At 37.7% G+C, this 14,718-nt stretch overlaps 1 protein-coding gene across 1 annotated transcript in view; it reads left to right on the forward strand.

Moving 5' to 3' along the window:
* LOC124259192 (dnaJ homolog subfamily C member 5-like) overlaps nt 1–14,718 on the forward strand; it is a 32,196-nt gene that overhangs the window by 904 nt on the left and 16,574 nt on the right. The gene's annotated exons all lie outside the window — the stretch shown is intronic.

Consider the following 14,718-nt stretch of genomic DNA (forward strand, 5'->3'; position numbering starts at 1 on the left):
GTTATGTGAAAGAGTTATGAGTGGTTGAGATTATGAGAAACCAAGATCTTTTGGGGAGGTGTTCTTGTGCATTGCTCTTTATAACATTGTTTTCAACCAAACATATAAAGTCACAGCAGGCTTTAAATGTGAATGTCTGCATTTTGTTGCAAGCAATTGAGTTTCCAAAAGTACCATATTTCCTCTAATAAGTACCTTGTCTGTAATCATCACAGGCTTCCATTAAGTGCCAGGTACAAAGCAGCACATAACATGAAAAGAGCAGGACCTTAAACATGTTAAAGCATGGCTGACATACATTCTATTAATGCTATTACATAAAACATGTTCATTCTCTGATTTGTTTTTTTTTAAATCTTCATATTGAGAGTGTAATGTAATGCTTGTTTTCTGAAAGCTTGTTAAATATGTAAGATATCAGGGCTTGATTCAGTGACATGAAACATGCACCTGTGCAATCCATTATTGATAAACTGCCTAATATGTATGTGTGTATGCCCCAAGTGCTTGTCCAAACATTTCAGTTTGACAGCTCTGCTTACAACCAGTAATCAACATGAACTTGCATATCAACATGATCTAGATACAGTCTAGAACAATATTCCTGAGTATTATGGCCTTGAATATATGCAGTATTGCTGATGTGGCTGAAAACAGTATTTATTCACTTACTCCTAAGTATCAGTTGTGAACTGACTGACTGACTCTACTCCAGCTTCAGCTGTCGCTGAAGTTAAACACTATGTCATACTATGATATTTAGATTATCCAACTAAAGATTATAACTGTGCTGCTAGTGATTACCGGTACATGCAAGTGATCACTGACTTTATAGATCATGACAGTAATCTGAAGTCTGACCTTCTGAGAATGTATTTCTATACGCTATCTTTGCATGTATGTTTCAACCTTGCAAACTTTCATGAACCAGGATGTAACTTATTTTTATTTTTGTGGTGCAACTAGGTTTTCAATACTTTTCATGTCTACATGCAGCTGATTTAAGATAAATCAAGTCGTTAATTTTTGTTGTTGTTGAAATATTTCTATTCAGTTCAAGAGTATACATATATTAACATAGTCTTTATATACACCAAATTTATTCAATCTAGATAATTTAAATGTCGTCAAATTGAAGTCCAGACAACAAGTTTTAAAATTGTGTTTACTTACAGTAACCATTAAATTTTGGTTTTGGGGGAAAATGATGACCTTTGATTTTCCTGTATTAAATGTGACATGGAAATAGCGGATGTATGTCTGCATCCTAACAATATAGTGCTTGTTTTTACTGTTGTATTTTGACTTGATGGGCCATACCTTTTTTTTTACCACTATCAGTTTCAGTGTCAGTGTCAAGATTTGCTGTGCAGTCATTCTTATTTGTTTATTGTAAAGGCAGTCTGGCTATAAGAGTGATACTCAGCACACACAGGCACACAACAGCTCATCACACGTCTAATTATAGGTCATAATAGGGTTTCTCAAATCCCAAAATGCTATTATTTTATATGATTGTGAATTTTCATAAACAATTAAGTGAATGATAAATATTATAGCTAAACATTTATTGGTGTTGTTGGAGTATTCTGTGTGTGCAATCATCATGATTTATATGTTATATAATATATGCTTTTTGTAAGTGTCGGTGATGTGAATGAAGCTGATTTTTAGCCAAAACAAGTTCCTAATATACTTATCATTATACCACAGATTTAATCTGTGCCTGGATAAATAGGTTGAAAATGAAAATAATGGGATTATAACTGACTACAGAATGATGAAATGACCTTGAAGACTTCCTTATCACAGGATGGGCTCTCTCACACCAAGGTCAACATGGTTGAATGAGGGAGCAGAATTATATCGAGGATTGTCTTATATTTAGGCCAGATTTTTGTTTTTTGTGTGTTTTTTTCGTTGGTTTAGATAGTGAAATATTTGATAAAGGCTGACATAAAAATAAGGAACATATGCACTGCATTGTACAGGTTTTTAAAATAAATTTACGGTTATAATTAAAGAAGTGTAAACATTGGCTGATGCCCATCAACATGTGATAAAGATATAGAATATACAATCTTACTGCAGCATTTTGTGGTCAATCGTTTTGTCATAGAAAGTCTTTACTATTAAACACCCCTTGTTCAGAGTTTTTTTGTGAATTGTTTTAGTTTTAAAGTCAACAGATCTCTAAACCAATCCAAACAAATGTGAAATAAAATTCAAATAATCTCCCTTGTCAGAATGCATTTGAGTAGATAATGTTGAACAGCTTTTTACAATGCAAATCTTGTTGACACTATGTATACGGAATAACTATCTAATTAGATTATAAGGTAAGGGATTTTCTTAATGTCAGCTACTGGACAAGCAGTGAGTGAAATTCAAGTTTGTCTTGGGGTTTTCAAATGTTTCCTGCTTTAGTGTGTAGTACTATGTAAAAGGACTTTTAATATGTACCATGATGCCATTTTATTTTGCATTACAGGCCCTGTGTTTAGTGTGTAGCATATCTACCAGTGGAAATTGTGTTTGAAGACCTGAATTTTTTAACAATGGGGTCATGACAAGGACCACTTTTCTGCCATGCTTTTTTCAACTGGATAAGAAAATACCACACCAAAAAAGTTCTCTGTGTTTCATTATTTTATGATTAATTGGTTGTTTGGTTTGAATAGTTGTGGGTTGCCTGAGGAAATGTTTACACTGTATCCCGGTGGAGATACATGGACAGATTTGGTGACCAGTTTGTTGTGAGAGGTTATGGTCGTGGGATAGCCTTGTGCTTTAAGTATTCCCGCTGAAGGCTCAGGTTTGATTTGATGGGTATTGTGTGAAGCCAATTCCTCGTGTCCTTTGCTATGGTATTGTTGGAATCTTGCTGAAAGCGGCTTAAAACAATACTCACTCACATTCATAAAAGCTGATGAATGATCAGGTGTTTTTCCAGTATGTCTGTGTATCACCTTCACACAAAGTTACAAATGTGTGTTTAATGTGAAGTGTGTAAACAAAATGTGACACAAAGTAAACAATTTTCCCTGTGTGTCATGCCCTTGATGTGGGTTCCGTTACTGCCGGCATCCTGAGTTGCTGGCCATGAGGTCTGACCACCATGAAGAAGGAGGTGGAAGGATTCTCTCTTGTTTCTCAGTTATTCAGTGTAGATCCTTCATTTAACAGTCCATGAAAATAATGTTTCCCCTGATCATGTGTTTTGGGTGTCCATTCTCTAAATATGTGCTAAATTTGTTTAGGCCTAAAAAAAATGTTGTGGTTCCGATTACCCGACCGACCCTTGAATTCTGATGCCGACCCTAGTTTTTTTTGAGAGGTATGAATAAGATAAACTTTCAGATGCCATTGTTTTTGCCCGGCACCAATGGACATCGGTCATTCTGATAGAGAAAGTCAACATAATGGCTGCAAGCTTGATTGAATAAACAATTATACATTGATAAATGTGTTTTTAGTTCATACTTTACTTCTAATAAAAAATGTAAAAATATAGAAGAATTCCTACCTACCTACCCTAAATTTTAAATTAAAGAGGTGTAATCGGAACCACAAGATTTTGTTTATTTGGCCTTATTAGTCAATCAGTGTAACCAATTAGATGAGGACAAACTTTATGGATGAACAACTTCTTTGTTCGAGAGACGTTTCGATACAGATTCTTGTATCATTATGAAGCAAGTATTAGCACAGTTAACCAACATATCTGCTCATCCCTGGTGCTCAATGCCAGTGTAGGAAAGAAGTATGAGTAGCACACGGGTGAATTTTGTGGAACGGGTTAAAAAACATATCTCCGTCCTCATGTCGGGTCAATTTTAGCAAAATGACAATATATGGCATATATATAATGATTATAACCTTTTTGAATATTTACTGCGAAGGTGTTTTATTTATATTTGGAGGACAGGCTACATTTTGGCAGGACTGGTAAAAATGATGCCAGTCCTGTGGACAGGCTAGATTTTCTACATTTTCCTACACTGTCAATGCCATAACCATTTGCAATATTTTTCAAAAACGATAAACAGTGGACAAAGGGATGCCTGTTCTACATGAAATCACTTTAGCTGATCTGATGTCCACGTTATAATACTCTAAAATCAACTTCCTCTTCTCTAAATCATCCATACTGAGGATCACTGAAAATGTCGTCTGCGAGCAAGTAAACAAAGGGGGATAACTCTTCACAAACTAATGAAAAAGGATTAACAGAGTTGACTCTCTTGAATGAAACCAAGCACTTGATAGCTGGTCAAGGTTGTTTATACTAGAAATCCAATTAAACATATTCTTAAAATTCTCAATAATTTCTGGTCATACTTTATCTACTCACTGTTACATTGGTTTCTATGTTCTGATGAACCCTCTTCTGGCAGCTCCTATCTTATATCATGTTATGTTACACTTATAATCTGTATTGCTTTTTGTATTTGTGTGTGACACATAGGTAAACATCCTAGTAGTACTTACAACTACACTCACCCGTGGAATTCCAGGTTAGAATTGGTGTTCAGCAACACATGCTTGTTGTAAGAGGCAACTAACAGGATCAGGTGGTCGGGCTCGCTGGCTTGGTCGACATGTCATCATATCAGAATTGTATAGATCAATGCTCATGCTGTTGATCACTGGGTAATCTGGTTTCAGACTCAGTTATTTACTAGTGGTGTTCCGATTAATTGAAATCATCAAAGAATGGTCGCAGTGGCCAAACGATCCAGCAATCGATCACATTTTCTCAAAAACGAACCCAAACAATTTTGGACCCTGTGATAGAGTTTGAAATACGTGGCGATGGACGTGTTTAATTCTCACTTCACTTACTGAAAAGTCATGGCTGAATATTTTTTGAAGACGCTGCGAAGTTTATGTTCATGATATATTAGTCATCACTTGAAAGTAGCAAGTTGCATCATTTACATTGGATGTGAAATTATCAAATGCACTTTGGGCAGTTTCTAAATAAAACAAAAAACAACAGTGAACCAAATGGTTGTTTTATACATATCTGCAATAACAACCTGAAGAGGAAAATCTAAAAATGAGCCTAACCAATATTTTTTGGATTATTGCTCGTTGGTATTGAACCAATCATCAATTGTGAGATTTCAACCAATTCCCAACACTATTATTTACAGACCGATGCTGGAATATTGCTGAGTGTGGTGTTAGACAAGTAAATCCAAAAAAAAGAACTGCCACTACACTCAGGTGATTAAAGCTTTATTGGTGGTGTTCAAAATGTACACTCTGTGATATACAACCACTTTGTAGCCTGGCTTTTGACCCTTACTCTGTTTGTAACATGATCAAATCTCATGGGCAATGTTTAGTGCTAGCAAAGTGGATCTATTAAATGTGCACTTGGCAATTTTTTAATTGCTGTTAGTAGTAATCCATAGGGGCCGGTAATGCAAAAAAAACCTGGCACTTTGGTATATATTGTCATTGATGGTGGCATAGCACTATATAAAAAGACTTTAATATGGCACTGTATTAAAGTCCAAATACTTTCTAAAGCAGATTGTTCCTCGAATAAATAATCAGCATTTATCGTGGATATTTCTTTATTTCCAGTGCATCTCTCTTGAAACAACCTGTGCATCCTCCATTCCAATTTTTCACGAAAGCTCTGTCAGCATCCATGTTAACCCACTTGTAGTTAATCACATAGATTGGCCAACACAACGCTGGAGGTGGAGGCTTTTCCAGTCAATATGCCACTTGTTGTATACACTGTAACAGGTGTTGAGAGTTATTGTGTGACGGCAGGTTATCATTGCGTGTATGACTGTCTGATGATCGATTGCACTGACAAATGATTTGGTGCAGCAAAAAGTATATGGTTTGGGAACTGGAGAGTATAAAAATTTCCAATGCATGGGTGTTCGAATAGCAATTATCAGAATAGAAATTCACACTTGTCAGCTTTCCTGTTGGTGAGATGATGTATAGGCATGCTTTCTTTGTTTAATACTGAGCAGACCCGTTAAGGTCCGGGTTAGAATATTGATCTTCAGTAACCCATGCTTGTCGTAAGAGGCGACTAACGGGACCGGGTGGTCAGGCTCGCTGACTTGTTTAAACACATGTCATTGGTTCCCAATTGTGCAGATCGATGCTCATGCTGTTGATCACTGGATTGTCTGGTCCAGACTCGATTATTTACAGACCGCCGCAATATAGCTGGAATATTGCTGAGTGCGGCGTAAAACTAAACTCACTCACTCACTCACTAATACTGAGCAATATTTCAGTTAACATATGTTGTGAGTGAGTGAGTGAGTTTGGTTTTACGTCACTTTTAGCATTATTCCAGCAATATCGAGGCGGGGGACACCAGAAATGGGCTTCACCCAATCTACCCAAGTGGGGAATTGAACCCAGGTCTTCAGCGTGATGAGTGAACGCTTTAACAACTAGGCTACCCCACCCCCTACCTCTTAATCAGGGCTCCAGATAACTTTTGGGGGTGTGAGTGTACTTACACATCATATTGCAAGTGGAGGTGTACTGAGAATTTTGAAGGAGTACTGACATGGTTTTGTGTCAGCGAGTTGATGTGATTTGTCTGGACGATTCATCGATCACTATTTCCAACCATGTGTTTGTATTTGAAGGCGCATGAGAAATAACTGAGCCACTGTGTGATGCGCAAAATGCCAGGTCCGACTGGATATAAAAAGGAACAGTGTAGTTTTTAGCCAATCGAAAAATAGTGACGCATATCGTTGCATGGCAACGCAAGGGATTCCTACTGTCGGGGTTTCCTACTGTGTCAAACCGTGTTTCGCAAAAGAAACTTAACAACAAGTATTTATCGGAAATAGATTTCCATTTGCACGATAAGGACGGAAATTAAATGTTAGACGTACGAAGGTATTTATGTGTGTACACGATACGCTTGAAATCTTATATGATGTCGTACTTAATTGATCTTGAGGCATACATTACGCCTGTACGCCCCTTATCTGTAGCCCTGCTTAATAATCGGTTTGTTTGCTTGTTGTTTACGTCACACTCAGCAATATTCCAGCTATATGGCTGCGGTCTGTAAATAATCGAGTCTGGACCAGACTATCCAGTGATCAACAGAATGAGCATCAGTCTATGCAGCTGGGATGCGATGACCTGACAAGCCACTACTACTGTCATGTTGTTTGATATTGTTGTGTTGTTTAATTGGTGTTGGAATATGTTATTACTGTTAATGCCTCTAATTTTTTTGTTTACTTTTCCACTGATTGTCAAGGTTGACGTCATATTATTCTGATCTTCAGCTATGGAAACTAACATTCCTTGTAGTTATTTCTACTGGTCCTAATTATAGCCTAACTACTGGACTGTGTGGTATGGACTGTAGTACCAATTACTCTGTTCCTGGAGCTGCTCTGTAGAAGTTGGTTTCTTTGTTCTTTAACATCGCACTCAGCAATATTCCAGCTATACCAGACAATCCAGTGATCAACAGCATGAGCATCGATCTATGTAATGTGGATACCTCTGTAGAAGTAATTGAGCACAGTGTATAGCACACAGATCACAACAATGTTGTTCGCAGAGAGTAGTTACATGGCTGACTGTGACTGCTGAGATTTGTATTGCTGTGGTCCTGAACCCCACTAAAGCACATGTAGCCTCTGTTCTTAAAGCAGTGAATGGGTACCCGGTAGGATGCTATGAGACTGTTAGCCTTCTTGCACCACACAGCTAGCTTGACCTTGTAAGCTGCTGTTCACCCAACAGTCAGTGGGTACCCGAGGGGATAAGATGATTGTGACCTCCTGCTCCTGAAAGGCTGCATGTGTTGTATACTCCCCAGGGAGTAGAGAATGAAAAACGAGGGCACACTCATCTACTGACATTGATGAAGCTTCAGGAGCATGCCCTCGATGAATGGAATCTGGCATGATATTAATAGACTTATTATTCATAGCTGTGTAACAGCGACCAGTAGATGTTGGAATGTAAAGCAGCACCGTATGCTGCAGCTTGGTTTCTGTACACTGAAGTCCTGTAGAGTTGACATTATCTGACATATATATGGCTGCGTTAATCAAGCCGAGTATGTCGCACCTGATGCATGGAAACATATGGAGTGTGAAGATTGTATGAGTAATGTATGAATGTTAAGTCTTGTATGAATGTTGTGTGGGTGTTGTTTGAGTGTTGTATAAATGTTCTGTGAGAGTGTTGTGTGAATGTTGTATGAACTTTTGTGATTCATGAATGTTGTGTGTGAGTGTTGTATATGTGCTGTATGAATGTTGTGTGAATGTAGGTTGTATGATGTTGTATGAATGTTGTATGAGTATTGTGTGAATGTCGTATGAATGTTGTGTGAATGTTGTTGTGAATGTTGTAGTGTTGTATGAATGTTGTATGTATTGTGTGAATGTTGTGAATGTTGTGTGAAGGTGTTGTATTAATGAATGTTGTATGAATGTTGTGTGAATGTTTGTATGTTGTATTAATGTATGAGTAAGTGTTGTATGAATGTTGTATGAGTATTGTGTGAATGTTGTATGAATGTTGTGTGAATGTTTGAGTGTTGTGTAAGTGTTGTATTAATGTATGAGTAAGTGTTATATGAATGATGTATGTGTGTTGTATGAATATTGTATCAGTTCCTCGTATGCAAGAATCAGTTGTCATCAGCAGACACAAAAACTTGTTGAAGAAGTCATGCACCACTTCATATTCACCATGAATCACTACTGTTACTATCATGACTCAGAAATATAGTAGTTGACTCCATTAATAATACATCTGGGTTGTAGTCAAACATCCTGATTATACAGGGCTGGAAATAACCTTAAAATTGCTAGTGTACTCCGGTACACCGGCTGTTTTCTTGTTGATTTTTTAAATAAACAACATAATTAACGTTGGAAAGTCAACTGGACACCGGTACAGTGTGATATACAAATTTGCTTGCCCAACAGAAAAAAACACTGGACTCGGACAGCGGGCAATGGGTTATTTCCACCCCTGTTATACAGTGCATCTGGTTCACCATTCATTACCCTGGATCCTCTATTCACTCCATTGCTTAATGTTCAGGTCGATTCAAACCATGCAGTACTAAACACATGCTAGATATAGCAGTCTATTGAAATTTGTTTAGTTATTACTTAGTGTTTCCCTCAGTGATATTTGAGCTTATAGGACAGTGACCTGTATATAGATCTCTGAGTATAGTCTAGATTCCCAGAGCAGACAATCCAGTGATTGAAATCCTGAGATCAACAAGATCAACCAAGTCAGTAGCCTCCTCACCTCGTATATCAGACATGGATTTCTGAGGGGTATTTCTAATCTAATTCTTTACGGAGTCTTTTCAAATTTATTTGTCTGTATTCAGATCTACTTAAGCAAAATTGAAGCTTTGAAAGCTGGTTCAGAATCACAACCCTCAAATGATACTATTCAATTGGGATTGAAGTCTAGATCAATGGATTTTCACTTATTCTTATCACTATTTAGTAGTCTTGGGCAACAGACAAATGTGAAGTGTGAAGGCATGATGTTCTTATGCTGAAGCTGAGATACTGATCAGGTCCAGGCGGTTTGTCTCAATGGAAAGGAGATTGAATACAGAAGTTTAAAACATATAAATACAAATAAAAATTTGGAGTTCTGACTTTTGTTTGCTGAAGGGTCATGATCATATGTGACATGATTCAGAGCTTCCGTGTCACCATGGTGACCCATGACCTTTGGCGGGCGGTGGGGTAGCCTAGTGGTTAAAGTGTTGGCTCGTCACGCCGAAGACCGGGTTCGAATCCCCACATGGGTACAATGTGTGAAGCCCATTTCTGGTGTTCCCCGCCGTGATGTAGCTGGAATATTGCTAAAAGCGGCGTAAAACCAAACTCAGTCAGTCAGTCAGTCATTACCTTTGGAAATGGTGCCCCGTTATCAGACTGCTTGACCACCTGTTTGGAATTGGATGGTTATTGTTTTTACCAGAAATCAGTGATATTGGCCTGTGGTGATCTGTGGTACAGATGCTATCACCAAATGATAATTGGGATGAGACCACGTGTGTGTGATTTGTTTTATCCGCTATCTGTTCATCTCCTGACTGTAGGCATTATTACATGTCACCATAATACCTACAGGGGGCGAAGTAAGCCGCTATGCATCTGTTGTCTCGAGCATGTTAGGAGAGATAATTATTTCTGTCTAAAACATGAATGGTTGCTTAAATGTCCATATGGTACCTGTTTAAACAATCCATTACCATAAATACATACCAGGATGTATGTTTAATCCATACACTATGCATGGTACAAATATGAGAAATCTTTTATCCTTGCCTTACAAGATTGGTACTAAAGTCAAGTGATATATATTTAGGAATAAATATTTAAATATTTAAAATCAAACACTGGGAGGGAACTAGGTGTCTGTAAAGGGAGTGCTCATATTTTTTAGAAATATTACAACATAAAAAATATTCTGTCCAAAAAAACAAACAACTATTTATTCAGTGCAATAATGTAAGACCCCTCACATGACCGAAACAAGCTGATTGTTTTGTGGTACTGTACCCCCTTGGCAACACTTTAATAATGGAATCATCTGACCTACTTATTTTCATTGAAGTAGTTGTTGACAGTTTTGCAACAGTTTGAAATTGGAAAGAGGCGGGAGAGCCAGTGTTTACATTTCGCGAAAGATTGAAGGAAGATACTTAACTGACTGTCTAATCTGACCCCTGCAAAATCAAAGAATAGATCCTTTTTTCTCATAAAACATGAAACAGACAAGTCAGTGCTGGCCTAACGCAATGATTTGCTTTTAAATGGTAGGTGGGGTTAACTTGGGATTCCATATTTGGTTTCATAATTTTGGACAGGATTGTGGCCAAGCATATTTTAAAGTGTACGAAAATGGATCACCATCAGTGACAGTCTTGTGGGGAAGCTAGCATATAGCAGGCTTTGGGTGTTTCAATATTTTACATGTACTTTTTGAATGATGCAACGGCCTGACCGCTATCTTGGGAAGTCCCACATAAAAGTGTCGAAAGTGTGATGCCAGTTCTTTAGAAAGTGCTTCAAACTTACTGGATATCTCATGTTGTGTGGACCATTCTAAACAGAAACAAATACAGTCATGAATAACGCTCTTCGCGAAACCGTAGTTTCGTTTAAGCCACGGGGTAATCCATGGCTCCTATAAAAAGAAGCAATTACACATCTTCACGTCATCCGGAATAGCATATCACCAAATCCACTGTTGTTCTCAAGTTGATCATGTTGTAAACTTGCGAAATTCAGTGCGGATCGCAATAAAAAATATTTTCATTGTACATATCCTCATATTATGGGTTTTCAAATGCTTAAGATACATTCAGGGGTTTCATGATTAATCACATGAACAGCGGAACATCGTACTAACTTATAAAAGACAACTTAATAGTGAGGACATGGTGGTCCATAGATGACCCCCCAGGGTTATGGCGAGGGATGACTAACTGTTACCAGGTAGGCAAATCTTACTAACGTGTTGTTAGTAATTTTGTATAAATTGTTAGATATTGTTTGTTTATGGTTGGGGAAGACCGGGTTGTACCTTGTAATGGGACCCCTGCCATGATATTGCTGGAATATTGTAAAAGTGGTTAAAGCGTCCAGTCAGTTTGTTTATGGTTGGGGCTGTACCTTGTAATGGGAAGCCTCCGTGGTGTAGTTCGATCCCCCGAGAGTGGAAGGTTATGCGGGTTCGCCATACCAAAAGACGTTTAAATATGGTACTTGTTGGTCCCTGCCTGGCGCTCGGCATCAATGGGTACAATAAGGACTGGTGGGCTCAGAGTCAGTATAATGTGTCTGAGTGGGGTATTCATGCTTCACTGCGGCATGGTATCTCAGTGGGCTAGCACTATAAAACCAGCTTTAGTCTGGGCTAGTAAAAGCAAGCCGCACTTACACATACACACGCATGCACATTGTCATATGAGCGAAATATTCTCAAGCACGACGTTAAACCCAATTTCACCTCACCTCACCTCACCTCACCTCACCTCACCTCACCTCACCTTACCCTCACCTTGTAATGGAGTTTGAATGTTCCTATAATAGAAGGTAATATGATAGTGAGGACCCCGAATAATTGTTGAGGAAAACATCATTTGATTGTATTTTTTTAATAAAAGTTTTATTGTAACATTTCCAACACATCTGTTGATATCAGCCATGTTGGTGGTCAAGCAGAAGTAGTGCGGCAGTGTTGTATACATGCGCAGTGAAGCGGTCATAAAAACAGACGCATTTTCAATTCATATTGATAGTGTCTAATTTTATTGATTGTCCAATCAAATTACAGTATTTCATGTAGTAATTGTAGAATTCATCCATGCATTATATGTGTGGTACAAATATGAGAAATCTTTTATCCATGCCTGACAAGATTGGTACTTAAGTGATATGGTTTATCTATGAGTTACATGTGTGGTACAAATAAGAGAAATCTTTTATCCATGCCTGACAAGATGGTACTTAAGTGATATGATTTATCTATGAGTTACATGTGTGGTACAAATAAGAGAAATCTTTTATCCATGCCTGACAAGATTGGTACTTAAGTGATATGGTTTATCTATGAGTTTTATGTGTGGTACAAATAAGAGAAATCTTTTATCCATGCCTGACAAGATGGTACTTAAGTGATATGGTTTATCTATGAGTTATATGTGTAGTACAAATATACAAAATCTTTATCCATGTTTTACATGAGCAGTACTTATGTGACATATATTTTATCCATGCATTACACGTGTGGTACCCATATGTTAATGTTCTATTCATGCATTTTGTGTATGGTATCCATGAATAGTATTATCCTTGTAGTATGTATGTCTAATCCATGCTGTATTCACTATTACCCATGTGGCATCCATGCTGTATTCACTATTACCCATGTGGCATCCGTGATGTATGAAACATCATAAAATGTTTGCAGCCACAGCCAGGACAGGGTGACAGGTGCTTGTTTACTGCATTGTCACCCACTTGCCTTTAGGTACAGCGTTAGTCACACACAGAATCAATAGGCAGATTTTGAAAAGTGTGTAGTCAGCAATATCCCATGTAGACTATGTACCATTATCAGAATACTTAACCCAGTATTTCGTAATTGGAAACATCACCTGTCATGGAATTGGTCATCAATATTTGATTAGCATCATGTAGAACATGGTAGATTGAACCTATTTGTTGTATCTAGTTCTTGAAATGTTAAGCTAACAGATACAAGTGTTAATGGGATGCTGCAGGGTTCTATATTGTACCCCATGTTGTTAATACATCATCTAAACAATTCCCATTTCAGATGCACATGAATTTTGCGTAAAACCAAACTCAGTCAGTCAGTAATACATCATCTAAACAATTCCCTCAGATGCACATGTTTTGCACATTAGCTTCTTTGAGAGTTATATGTATGTGTGTAGTAACTTATTCAGTTTTAATCCTAAATATGTTGAAAAGATACAATGTGAAACTTTTAAAACCATACTTTGAACATGGTGACAAAACATGTGACATTTGAACATGTAAACAGAGTGAGGGTATAGGGCTGCAATGATTCGATTCACTATTATCACTATTCGAATTCGATATTTGAATATCCATTTCAATTTCTTCCAAACAGCGAGAACGTAATTTTTAATCCAACTCGAGCACTCAAGTGCTGAAATAAGATGAAACATGATTGGTTGACGCCAGGCTAATTATCCAATGAGCATTGTCGTTAGTAGACATCACCAAGTTGACGATGGATTTCATACTAAAAAGCCGACTCACTTGAACTGTGAGAGTTAAATGAAATCTGATGTTTTTACTTGTATGAAGAATCTAATCGAAAATGATCTTATCGAGGGTCCAATATCGAAAATGAAATCAAATTGAGGTCTGGGTGAATCTATGCAGCCCTATGAGGGTGGCTACACTGTAGCAAGACGATCATATTTCAGCTGTCTTTGTCATATGAGATGCAGTGTAGCGACTTATTGCTGTTCAGGATCACTTCCACAACCAGATTACCAGTTTTCAATGGCTTCTAATGTGACATGTTTGTTGACTTTCAAGCTTGGATGTTTAGATCATGTGACAGTCACATATTTTCCCAGTTTATAATGGCCAAGAGTCACCTCTGAGGTCTATTTTCAGTGGAAATGGCCGATTTTGTTTTGGGGGAGGGATGGGGGTAGAGGCATGTGGCTACTTTTATCTAGCTGTTTGTGTAACATTATTCAGAGTTCAAAGATTGTAAACAAAATATTCTTGCTGGCAAGGTTAAATTTCAAAGGGCATCCCTGTTTATCTGTATATGGCACATTTGGGAAATGTACAACCTTCTAACCCCAAAGAAGATATGATCACAAGGGCAGACAACTCTTATTCTGATCTTGCTTATGGTGTCTGTTACAGATGGCCTTGTTGTGTAAGTGGTTGCCAGTTTCTTTGAAAAGTTATCTCCCTTAGCTAATAGGATCAGCTTGTTGCAAGTTCAAATCTCCGATTTGATCTTATAATTATCAAAACTGGTCAGCACCAAACTTTTAGTTTGGGATATGAGTATTAAATTTCTACACTCCTGTCTACCCGTGAAGATCCGGGTTAGAATTTGTCTTTAGTAACCTGTGCTTGTGGTAAGAGGCAACTAACAGGATTGGGTGGTCAGGCT

Source organism: Haliotis rubra, unplaced genomic scaffold, assembly GCF_003918875.1.
Source record: "Haliotis rubra isolate DU_JTF1 unplaced genomic scaffold, ASM391887v1 Scf712, whole genome shotgun sequence".
Lineage (NCBI taxonomy): Eukaryota > Metazoa > Mollusca > Gastropoda > Lepetellida > Haliotidae > Haliotis > Haliotis rubra.